General features: G+C 44.0%; 1 protein-coding gene across 1 annotated transcript in view; it reads right to left on the reverse strand.

The window, feature by feature from the left end:
* The window catches only part of sema6a (sema domain, transmembrane domain (TM), and cytoplasmic domain, (semaphorin) 6A), a 159,802-nt gene extending 155,076 nt beyond the window's left edge, over positions 1–4,726 (reverse strand). The window contains exon 1 of the mRNA XM_072516499.1: positions 4,703–4,726. The gene's annotated coding sequence lies outside the window, so the exon portion shown is untranslated. The remainder of the gene's footprint in view (positions 1–4,702) is intronic.
* Positions 4,727–13,067: the final 8,341 nt, after the last annotated feature.

Genomic DNA, 13,067 nt, shown 5'->3' on the forward strand with positions numbered 1-13,067 from the left:
TTTCACCCAGAGGGTGGTGGGAGTCTGGAACTCACTGTTTGAAAGGGCGATGGAGACAGAGACTCTCATAACACTTAAGAAGTATTTAGATGTGCACTTGAGATGCCAAGGCATACAAGGCTATGGGCCAAGTGCTGGAAAATGGGATTAAAATAATTAGACGGTTGTTCTTGACTAGCGCAGACATGATGGGCCGAAGGGCTTTTTCTGTGTTGAAGACCTCTAAGACTCGATGAGAAGAATTTATTTTTGAAAGTGAAATCTTTACTTCTGTGGGTATAAAGCCAGACAAGATGTAATTCAGGCAGAAATTCTCATCAGTTGCTTGACCGTAAATGCTTTGTTCATGAAGAAAGCAATGGTCAAACTCATTAAAATTGTCCTATGTGAAATGAAACAAGACTACCTCGTACCACAGGTTGCTGGAACAAAAGGGAACTTAAAATATCTCTTGGAATCAGCAACTTTGATGGTTCAATTTATCATGCATTGCCCATTGTGGAACTGAATTAGACCAGGAAGGTTCCAGGACTGATGCCTGATCTCAGTTAGCTGAACTCAGAGGGTATGGTGACAAAGGTGCTGCACCTCAATTCTTGAATGGAGAAAAGTTAACCAGGATTCCTGTCTGATTGCTACTCAGTGACCCTGACTGAAAAGCTTGTTTGTGTGTCAATCTTGTCTGAGAAGATTAAGCACAGCGATGACATTCCAATCCTTGCCACAGTCACATTTGCTCTTTAGGCTGACATACACGGTGTGTGAGAGACAATTGAGAGGATTTTAATTTTTTTTGAAATAATGTAAAAATATATTCTTTTGAATATTAAATTGAAATGGCAAACAGAAAAATAGCAAGGCCTATATCTTCTTTAAATTAAACATTTCATTAATTGTTCTAAACACCTTCTTGCACCTTCTTTTAACAAAAGCATCCAATTGTACTTTTAGGAAACTTTGCATGTCAGTTTAAGCAGAAGTGTTAGCAAGCAATTATGGGCCGAAATAGATTAGGAATAAGGGGCCTTTGTTCACTGCTGCATAAAATTGCAGGACACCGTGACCCTGTGAAAATGATAAAACATTTGGTTAATAGTTAACAGTTTTCAACTGAGCCTGCAAATGACATTTCTCATCAGTTCCAGGAGTGACAGTGATAAAGTTAAAACTGACTCGTCAAGCTGGAAGATATCCTCAAAGGAACTCTTGATACAGTATTTCTGTAAAAGAGGGTAAACCTTTCACTACTCACTTGAATTTGCTGTGATTCCCACGGTTGAGTTGGATATTATTCACAAAGTTTGAGAGGGGATAAATCTCTACATCTGAACCAATGTTCTTCAAAGACCACTGAGTCAACCATTAAAAGCTTTAAAATGATGACATCACCAGCCCACACTGTACTATCTCCAATTTCCCATTTCTGGTGGTAACATTGATAATGATTTATCGTTTGAAGTTTGGGACCACCAAAGGATCCACCCACAAACCTCTGTAAATGAAAACAGGAGATTGCATGTGTTTGCACCATCAAGCATATGGCATTCTCTTTGTTTTATAGTCTTTGTTTTGGCATGCCTTTCAGATTGGGGAAATGTTCAGCAGATTCTGTTTAAAGTATGAAGTCAAACAAGTCTTTTTTTAAATTTTGAGTGCCCAATTCATTTTTTCCAATTAAGGGGCAATTTAGCGTGGTCAATCCACCTACCCTGCACATCTTTTGGGTTCCAGAACAGAGAACATAGAACATAGAACATTACAGCGCAGTACAGGCCCTTCAGCCCTCGATGTTGCGCCGACCTGTGAAACCACTCTAAAGCCTATTTGCACTATTCCCTTATCGTCCATATGTCTATCCAATGACCATTTGAATAACCTTAGTGTTGGCGGGTCCACTACTGTTGCAGGCAGGGCATTCCATACCCTTACTACTCTCTGAGTAAAGAACCTACCTCTGACGTCTGTCTTATATCTATCTCCCCTCAATTTAAAGGTATGTCCCCCTCGTGCTAGACATCACCATCCGAGGAAAAAGGCTCTCACTGTCCACCGTATCCAATTCTCTGATCATCTTGTATGCCTCAATTAAGTCACCTCTTAACCTTCTTATCTCTAACGAAAACAGCCTCAAGTCCCTCAGCGTTTCCTCATAAGATCTTCCCTCCATACCAGGCAACATTCTGGTAAATCTCCTCTGCACCCTTTCCAATGCTTCCACATCCTTCCTATAATGCAGTGACCAGAATTGCACGCAATACTCTAAATGCGGCCGCACCAGAGTTTTGTACAGCTGCAACATGACCTCATGGCTCCGAAACTCAATCCCTCTACCAATAAAAGCTAACACACCGTACGCCTTCTTAACAACCCTTTCAACCTGAGTGGCACCTTTCAGGGATCTATGTACATGGACACCGAGATCTTTCTGCTCATCCACACTGCCAAGAATCTTACCATTAGCCCAGTACTCTGTCTTCCTGTTATTCCTTCCAAAATGAATCATCTCACACTTTTCTGCATTAAACTCCATTTGCCACCTCTCAGCCCAGCGCTGCAGCTTATCTATGTCCCTCTGTAACTTGTAACATCCTTCCGCACTGTCCACAACTCCACCGACTTTAGTGTCATCTGCAAATTTACTCACCCATCCATCTACTCCCTCCTCCAGGTCATTTATAAAAATGACAAACAGCAGTGGCCCCAAAACAGATCCTTGTGGTACACCACTAGTAACTGGACTCCAGTCTGAACACTTCCCATCAACCACCACCCTTTGTCTTCTTCCAGCTAGCCAATTTCTGATCCAAACTGCTAAATCTCCCTGAATCCCATGCTTCCGTATTTTCTGCAGTAGCGTACCGTGGGGAACCTTATCAAACGCTTTACTGAAATCCATATACACCACATCAACTGCTTTACCCTCATCCACCTGTTTGGTCACCTTCTCAAAGAACTCAATAAGGTTTGTGAGTCATGACCTACCCTTCACGAAACCGTGTTGACTATGTCTAATCAAATTATTCCTTTCCAGATGATTATACACCCTATCTCTTATAAACCTTTCCAAGATTTTGCCCACAACAGAAGTAAGGCTCACTGGTCTATAGTTACCGGGGCTGTCTCTACTCCCCTTCTTGAACAAGGGGACAACATTTGCTATCCTCCAGTCTTCTGGCACTATTCCTGTTGACAAAGATGACTTAAAGATCAAAGCCAAAGGCTCAGCAATCTCCTTCCTAGCTTCCCAAAGAATCCTAGGATAAATCCCATCCGGCCCAGGGGACTTATCGATTTTCACCCTTTCCAGAATTGTTAACACCTCCTCCTTATGAACTCCAAGCCCTTCTAGTCTAGTAGCCTGAATCTCAGTATGCTCCTCGACAACAGTGTCTTTTTCCTGTGTGAATACTGAAGAAAAATATTAATTTACCACCTTTACTATCTCCTCGGACTGCAAGCACAACTTCCCACTACTGTCCTTGACTGGCCCTACTCTTACCCTAGTCATTCTTTTATTCCTGACATATCTATAGAAAGCTTTAGGGCTATCCTTGATCCTACCTGCCAAAGACTTCTCATGTCCCCTCCTGGCTCTTCTTAGCTCTCTCTTTAGGTCCTTCCTAGCTAACTTGTAACTCTCGAGCGCCCTTACTGAACCTTCATATCTCATCTTTGCATAAGCCTCCTTCTTCCTCTTGACAAGTGTTTTGACTGCCTTAGTAAACCACGGTTCCCTTGCTCGACCACTTCCCCCCTGCCTGACAGGCACATACTTATCAAGGACATGCAGTAGCTGTTCCTTGAACAAGCTGCACATTTCCATTGTGCCCATCCCGTGCAGTTTTCCTCTCCATCCGATGCATCCTAAGTCTTGCCTTATCGCATCATAATTGCCTTTCCCCCAGATAAAACTCTTGCCCTGCAGTATATACCTATCCCTTTCCATCACTAAAGTAAACGTAATCGAATTGTGGTCACTATCACCAAAGTGCTCACCTACCTCCAAATCTAACACCTGTCCTGGTTCATTACCCAGTACCAAATCCAATACAGCCTCGCCTCTCGTTGGCCTATCTACATACTGTGTCAGGAAACCCTCCTGCACACATTGGACAAAAACGGATCCATCTAAAGTACTCGAACTATAGCGTTTCCAGTCAATATTTGGAAAGTTAAAGTCCCCCATAACAACTACCCTGTTGCTTTCGCTCCTATCCAAAATCATCTTTGCAATCCTTTCCTCTACATCTCTGGAACTTTTCGGAGGCCTATAAAAAACCCCTAACAGGGTGACCTCTCCTTTCCTGTTTCTAACCTCAGCCCATACTACCTCAATTGACGAGTCCTCATCAAACGTCCTTTCTGCCACCGTAATACTGTCCTTGACTAACAATGCCATGCCTCCCCCTCTTTTACCACCTTCCCTGAGCTTACTGAAATATCTAAACCCCGGCACCTGCAACAACCATTCCTGTCCCTGCTCTTTCCATGTCTCCGAAATGGCCACAACATCTGGGGGTGAATCCCACGCAAACACGGGGAGAATGTGCAAACTCCACACAGACAGTGACCCAGGGCCGGGATCGAACCTGGGACCTCGGCGCCGTTAAGCAGCAGTGCTAACCACTGCACCGCCATGCTGCCCTAAGTCAAACAAGTCTGTATCATTGTTACATGGAAATCTAGACACATGAAAACTAACCTGGTTTGATGATCATTTTACACTTGAGGCTGTGTTTGATTGGGGGTTGATTCACACTGGTGAGTTAAAATGGCATATTCTGAAAATAACAATTTAAAAAAACAGTATTTCCTTCAGCTCCAAATTAAACATCACAAAATCCATTTTAAAAAGTGTCCTTGTGAAAAAAATTCTCAATTTGCTTTGTCAGATAAACTTTCTAAATGTTCACCCCGCCATATCTATATGCTGCAGGGCAGCACAGTTGGGCAGTGGTTAGCATTGCTGCCTCACGGCGCTGAGGACCCGGATTTGATCATGGCTCTGGTGACTGTCCGTGTGGAGTTTGCACATTCTCCCCGTGTTTGCATGGATCTCACCCCCACAATCCAAAGATGTGCAGGCTAGGTGGATTGGCCATGCTAAAAATTGCTCTTAATTGGAAAACAAAAAGAATTGAGCACTTTAAATTTATTTAAGAAAAGACCAATCAAACTATATGCTGTAGCACTACCAAGCAAACCTTAGGTCTAGTCCATGGGCTTTACTGAGTAAACTAGTCTTAAGTTAAGGCAGTAACAGGGGTTGCTGGAATTGAGGGACAAATAACCTATGGTCACTATCCCATGATCCTGTCTAGAAAGTTGTGGGGGCAGCACAGTGGCGCAGTGGATAGCACTACTGGCTCACGGCACCGAGATCCCAGGTTCGATCCTGGCTTTGGGTCACTGCCCATGTGGAGTTTGCACATTTAGATCATTCATCGTGTTTGCGTGGGTTTCACCCCCACAACCCAAAGATGTGCAGGGTAGATGGTTTGGGCATGCTAAATTGCCCTTGATTGGAAAAAATGAATGGGGTACACAAATTTTTTTTTTAAAGCTTAGAAAGTTGTGTGTGGATGTCAAATGAAGCCTTGATTGATCTTAGTTGTGGTGGCTGCCCCCTCACAGTCATAGAAAAAAATCAATGCCAACTTCAACATTAAAGAATGATTATTTGGCTAAATGACCAAGATCTGGCAGTGCCTGTGGAATAGTATCCTAAGATCGAGAGAGAAAGTTGAAAAAGAAACCAGTCTCTTCAAAATCCTAAGTTTGTTCATTACAAATTCACAGTAATTGTTATTTGCCCTTGCATTCCTATCTATTCCATTGCTAGATAGATTCTATTATGCTATTGAGCAGATTAAGGGGAACTTTACACCTGATCACACTATAGCTGATCTGAATGTGGCTGATGGTGACACTGCTTGACAGCACTGACATCCTTCACCTAGTAGAAAGTAATTCTATCTGATTTTCAACAATGTTGATATAATATACATTAGAAAAAAGTGATGATTTAGTACTCCCAGGGCAGAGAATCGCAAAATGTGGTATAAATGTAGAATTTGAGCATTGAGGTCAGTGCACCTGATTCACAGCCACATGATTTTCAGCCCATTAATGAAGAAGAAGTCAGGCAGCTGCCCTTTGGGTGCACAGAAGCTCAGCTGCTGAATCTTTTGCTGGAATAGTAAATCTTAAAATTTGCCAATCAATGATAGCTAGGCTAGATACAGAAAAAAACATGTACAAAATCTCATTATAATACACCTGGTATGGAATTAAAAAATAAATAAATTAGAGTACCCAATTATTTTTTTCCAAATTAAGGGGAATTTTACAATTAATGCAAACAGTATTTTTGTTACAGAAATCAAAATAAGATATCTGAGGCCCACAGGTGCGCGCGGGAAGACCATGGGAGTGAGGCCAATCCACCTAGCTGCACATCTTTGGGGTGTGGGGGTGAAACCCATGCAAACACGGGGAGAATGTGCAAACTCCACACAGACAGTGACCCAGAGCCGGGATTGAACCTGGGACCTCGGCGTCGTGAGGCAGCAGTGCTAACCCACTGCGCCACCGTGCTACCCCCTGATATGGAATTTTAAGTTCTATTTAGCTGTTTAGCACAGGGCTAAATCACTGGCTTTGAAAGCAGACCAAGGCAGGCCAGCAGCACGGTTCAATTCCCGTACCAGCCTCCCCGAATAGGCGCCGGAATGTGGCGACTAGGGGCTTTTCACAGTAACTTCATTTGAAGCCTACTTGTGACAATAAGCGATTTTCATTTCATTTCATTTCATTTCATTCATTTCATTACTGAAGAGTGGAATTCAAAGATGGCAGACATTATGGTGTGTCTGGTATTTTGCTTAAATATACAAGGATTGAATAAAATATAAGTTTGAACAAAAACATAGAACTTTGCACATACTGGGAAATTAAGAGGTCCTTGAAAGATTAGGTAGGATGGCAATTTATCAAAATTTTCTCCCATAATCCCTCAAGCTGTCAACAAATAGACATATTGGGCAAACAGAAATAACGGTAATGCCTCACTCCCATGGTCTTCCTGCACGCACTTGTGGGCCTCAGATATCTTACTTTGATTTCTGTAACAAAAATACTGTTTGCATTAATTGTAAAAATCACACAGCTATTTTGTGACATGTAAACTATCCAATTTTGATATTGAATAGGCAGCAAGGTTTAAGCAGGTTTTTTTCAGTACCTCCATGCTTCTACCCAAGGGGACTTCTTCGCTGTTTCCATGTACTGTCATAGAAGGATTACTGGTCTGTCTTGTTGTACGTAGAAAGATTTAGGTGTATTTCTTTTTAGTTGAGGAATTGTAACAATTAAAGCACCAGGAAAGAGGAGAGTGACAGCAAGCTTCCCTGAAACAGCCCTCATCTGCACTTATTTACAAGACCACTTCTTTTGGAAAGAAAATTATGGTTTGCCACACAAGCAAAATAGTCTCCTTGATTGTCCTCTTCCTGTAATCACATGAAATGCTGAGACACAGCGAGTGCAATTTATAAACCTTCTGACTACAATACTGACTTCTGAATACTGCCGTTCCATTGCACCCCACCCCCAGTGCACCATCACCTGTACATACACACACACCAATACACATCACACATACACACTTTTCCTTCTTTTTTAAGTTAGTTGGAATAAGGGATAAGTGCAACATTTACAAAACTGGGGCACAAGTTAACAGAAATCTTTCGAAATGAAATTGGGGGTGCGATTGGCGGGATATTTCTTGACAGCCGCATTGGCGAGATCGCAGCTCGTATTTAATGGCACTTGGTGCCAGAAATGAGCCCCCACAAGTTTCTCACCATTATTGGCAGTCTTGCCGTCTGATTCACCGGACTCACGCCTCAGCATTTCACCGCTAACAAGGCGGAGCTGCTTTTAAACGCTCCCTCAACACTCACTGCAGTCAACACACATGCATGGCAATGCACAGACCTGCTCCTCGCTTTGGTGATGCCGACCTGGCCAGGCTTCTGGATGCTGTGGTTCCAAGATGGGACATCCTGTTCCCCCCGAGGGAGGTCTGAGGACTAGCAGAAGAGTCTCTAATTCAGCCTGGGAGACAGTGGCAGCAGCTGTCAGTACGGGCAGCATGACCAGGAGGATTGCTGTACAATGTAGGAAGAAGACCAATGACCTTCACTGAGCTGCAAGGCAAAGCTACAACCTCTCTCCTGGCATCAGTTTTGCCTGCCACCCCTCAAATTCCCAACATCCCGCAAAACCCCGCCTCCCCACAACCCTCACCACAAATCACTGGCTGACACCTCACATCCACTCCACATCTGATCTTCGTGCTTGCTCCTCAGAACACCTTGGCACCCACCTGCACAACCCCTTCATATCCAATTGTGATGCTCAAACATGCCACTTGCCATAGACCTCCCTGATCCAACACGCATGCAGCTCACAAAGCCCTCTCTTTGTCCAGGAGAAGAAAGCCCATAATAAGTGGGAAAGGGCCAAGGAGGGGGGGGGGGGGAGGGGGGGGGGGGGAGGAGGCGTTACTAGAAATCCGAGTCCTCACTCTCTATGAGAAACAGGCCCTGGAGATTGCAGGGTTGATTGAGGAGAAAGCTGTCACCAACAGCAAGGTTGGCCTGAGCTGCAGAGGTGAGGATCCACTGCCCCTTCACCCAGATGACTTGCACCAAGTGAGTTGTTCACACCAGACAAAATTATCCTTTCCTCTTACTGACCACATGTCCATTCTCTCACAGGATTACCATCTGATGGGGCTGCACCATTTGGAGTCATTTCCCCCCCTCCTCCCCCCACCTCACCCATCCCCTGCCACCCTAGAGACCACCTTGGAGGATAGGTCCGAGGAGACCCTCATCGAGGCGTCACACCTTCCACCAGTGCATAGACACACATCTTGGTGGATGATATTAGTGGACAGGTTTCTGGGGCACAGTCTGGTGAGCACCACACAGTTGCTGATGCACATCAGGCAGAGACAGGGACACCCAAGAGAATTAGCAGTTTGCTGGATCCCAGGACTCTGCTGAGTCCCAGTCAGATGCCGAGCCTCTGGCCAGGGTTATCCCAGAGCTGATGCAGATACTAGGATATGGCAGTGAGATTCAGGAGAGGATGTCAGCGACATTCCAGTGAGTGCATAGCCGATTTGAGGAGATCCAAGGGTTACAGGTACAGGAAATGATGGCAACAATGCGTAGCACCAAGGCCAACATTGCTAAGGTCACGACCGCAGTGGAAAGACTGGAGTATGATGTCTGCATCTTGAGTGGCGGTTTCCAAGGCATGGTTCAATCTGTAATGACCATGGCTGAGGGCCATGTCCCAGACGCAGTTGGACATTGCCGGGACACTGCAGACTTTGGTCCAGTCACTGAGAACCATCGCTGAGGGCGTCTACACCGTGGTGCAGAAAATGGGGAAAAGCCAAGACTGGCAAGCGAGATAACGCAGAAGCCTCTGGAGCTCACCCCAGCTGCCCCGCCATCCCCTCCTGGTCGGGCTCCTCCTCAGATGAGTCTGCATGTTCCTCTCCTCCTCATCCAGTATGTTGCCCTGCTGCTGTGCTAGGATCTGGAGAGCACAGCAGACTACCAAAAAGTGGGAGACGCTCAGGGGGTGTACTGCAATGCACCTCCCGAGCAGTACAGGCATCGGAATCGCATTTTGAGCAAGCAGCTGACTGTATTGTGAGTTGTGAATTGTTGCCAAACACTGTTTGAAGTTAGCATGTGCTGAACAAACAACGTCACAAAAATGCTTCAAACTTTGCTCTGGCTTCCCATTGATCAGACAGAGAGCTCTGACATCGATGTAATTATTGTTGCAGGTAAAGAATAATGAATTGGCTAAGATTCAGCAAGTTACTTCAGCAAAAGATTCCATTATATCCAGCTCCCCAAATGTATTGACTAAATGCCTAATCACAATCCCCCCACTCATGGGTACTGCTATTAAATTTTTAACATATTAATTGTACTATTGTAAAACATTTTGAGATATTTAACATGCACCCTACACTTCAATAGTGTATCCTTCCTCTGTCATGACCCCAGGCCAAATGGGATTTTGTGACCATATTTAGGTACTGAAATTAAAGGATGGCATGTTACATTCAATAGATCTGATGGTTTATTAATTTTGAACATGGTATGAAGAAACCTCAGCAGTATTTTCAAATTCAATATTTCAGATATTCGTATGAAAAGCCAATGTTGGTGTAGTTGTGGGTTTCCCAATGCAGTGTTTAATGATGATGTGTTTCAAAATTATTGCTGGGTCAATTCTGAAACCAGTTGCCATCAGTTCTAAGTCATTCAGTCTCTTAAGCATGTTTTGCCATTCAGTTAGATCAAACTTAATCTGTAACTCACCTCCATTGATTTGTCTGTTCCCTATACTCCTTGATACCCTTATTTAACAAATTGTGATTGACCCAGAATTTATAACTTTTTAGGGGAGTGCTGTCCAGATTTATACCACCTACATTTGTAGAAAAAGATTTCAGTCCCAATTGGTCCAGCTCCAATGTTCAAAATATATCCCTTGTTTTGGTTTTCCTCACCTGAGAAAATTGTTTCTCAATATCGATCCTTCTGAGTCCTTTAACTTTTTAAACACCTTAATTAAATCACACTTCAACTGTCTAAACTCAAGGGAATACACACCAAAATTTTATAACTTGTCCTCATAATTCAATCCTTTGAGTTGTATATGATTCTGGTGAAACTGTACTGCACCCCTTCCAAGGCCAAGATGTCTTTCCTGGGTTTAGAGGCAAAACCAAGGATGGCCAAACCTTCTGAATCTTAGAGATTACACAATAAGCTTGGGACATTCAAGAGCCGCAAGACATGGACAACCTTTACAGACATATTTTTGCACACTTCTGTGCAGAAACCTTTAGCTTTATGCTCTCTCTGTTCCAGGTTTCCTTCAGATCAATTCAGATCATGACAAACAAATAAACCCGCTTCAATGACACACATCAGAGCTAGCAAATGCTCATTGCTGAACTGACTTTGACAGCCTTGCACTCCCAATGTGGAAAATCAGTCGAGGGGGTTAAAAAAAATTTGATTTTGCCTGAAAAAAACTGTAACCACTATAGAACAACAAATTTGAATCAAGTACCCGTGCCCCAGTAGATTCTTACATTTGTGCTCTGTATTAAAATTTTTCCTCCCTTTCCAGGCAGTTAGAGGCAAAACAGCGAGAGGTTGGGATAGAGAGCCAGAGAAAATGGCACTGAAGGTCATGCGGCCCTCTGTAACACTGACAGGAAACTATGAAAGCAATCTTGCAATAGTGCTGGAATTAAATTGATCTTCTCCCTACCTCCTCCCAAACCTGCTGCCTGCTCTCCGGTTATCTCCTGTGAAGCTGTTTGTGGCCAAGGCTGCACCTGGCTGTTTACATCCCTCCAAAGTAATTTCACAGCACAAGGAATGAGCTGCACTCTGTGCCAAAGTGCTGCATGTGACTTAATGCGAGCCATGGTTTTGCCATTCCTGTACTAAACCAAAGGCAATATTCCAGATGGATCAAGGATGTAAATAATTGTAACCTAGGCCTGAATTTTTACCGAGTTGGGGTGACTCATGAGCCCTTTAAAATTAGCAGGTAGGTCCCAATTCCAGGATTCTGACCTCATTCCCGGGCTGTGCGATTTTCAGGATTGCCTTAAAAGGGTACAGGCTGCTTCCTGTCAGAAGCCCACATCTGGCACTCCTGACCTGGCCCGCTCTAGTGTGGAGATAGGTACCTCAGCAAATATCACGGAGTCGGGTCAGGTTTTCCAAGAGTCAGGTTCGCAGTCTCTTTGAGGAGTCAGGGCCATGAGTGTACATGACGGGACCTATCAAAAGGTAAGTTCAGGGGTGGCATGTGGCGCAGTGGAGAGTACTGGGACTGCGGTGCTAAGGACCCGGGTTTGAATCCCTGGGTCACTGTCAGTGTGGAGTTTGCACATTCTCCCCATGTCTGCGTGGGTTTCACTGCCACAACCCAAAGATGTGCAGGTTAGGTGGATTGGCCACGCTAAATTGCCCCTTAATTGGGAAAAAAAAAATTGGGTACTCTAAATTTATTTTCTTAAAAAGGAAGTTCAGAATGTCCCCCTCATATCCCCTATGCAAGTTACATCCACTCCCATGATTCCTTGTTCCCCTATGCCAATCTGTGCTCCTATGCCCCCAATGCCAATCTTTTACTCCCTTTATACCCTCATATTCTCTCATATCCCCTATGCCAAACTCTGACACCCCCGTCATCTAACCCAGATCCCCTCATTGCCCCATGTTAAGCTCTGCCCCACACCCACATCTATGCCTTTCATGCCTCCTATGCCAAGCTCTGCCTTTCCACCCACCCCCTCAGGTCCCTCATGCCCCACAATATGTTTGGCTGAGACCCCAGACATATATTAGAATAACTAATTTTTGGAAAGAAAATAATAATTGGGTACTCTAAATTTATTTTAAAAAAAGAATAGCAGAACATCTGATCCCCAAAGGAAATATTGAAATTTTTTTTAGAGTACCCAATTATGTTTTGCCAATTAAGGGGCAATTTAGCGTTGCCAATCCACCTAACCAGCCCACCTTTGGGTTGTGGGGATGAAAACATGCAGACACGGGGAGAATGTACAAACTCCACACGGACAGTGACCCAGGGCCGGTATTCGGACCCGGGTCCTCAGTGCCGTAGTCCCAGTGCTAACCAGTGCACCACCGTGCTGCCCCTCCCAAAGGAAACATTGTTTGATTGACACCTGAAGCTCTCTGATCTCTGCGGTCAATTTCATAATGTTTGTTGACATAGCTCAAGTGGTTTCAAGTGTCTGTGGTTTTCGGAACTTCAAAGGTCCTGGATGATTGACACATTTTTAGCTTGCTATCTCGACTTTGTCCCCATAGGACAAAGTGATCAATAAATTACAATTTTTCAAAACTTTTTTTCAGAGATTCGACTTTACATCCTATAGTGTTCATTGGTTTTAGAATGTTTACAGTGGATCATTG

This window comes from Scyliorhinus torazame, chromosome 9, assembly GCF_047496885.1.
Source record: "Scyliorhinus torazame isolate Kashiwa2021f chromosome 9, sScyTor2.1, whole genome shotgun sequence".
Lineage (NCBI taxonomy): Eukaryota > Metazoa > Chordata > Chondrichthyes > Carcharhiniformes > Scyliorhinidae > Scyliorhinus > Scyliorhinus torazame.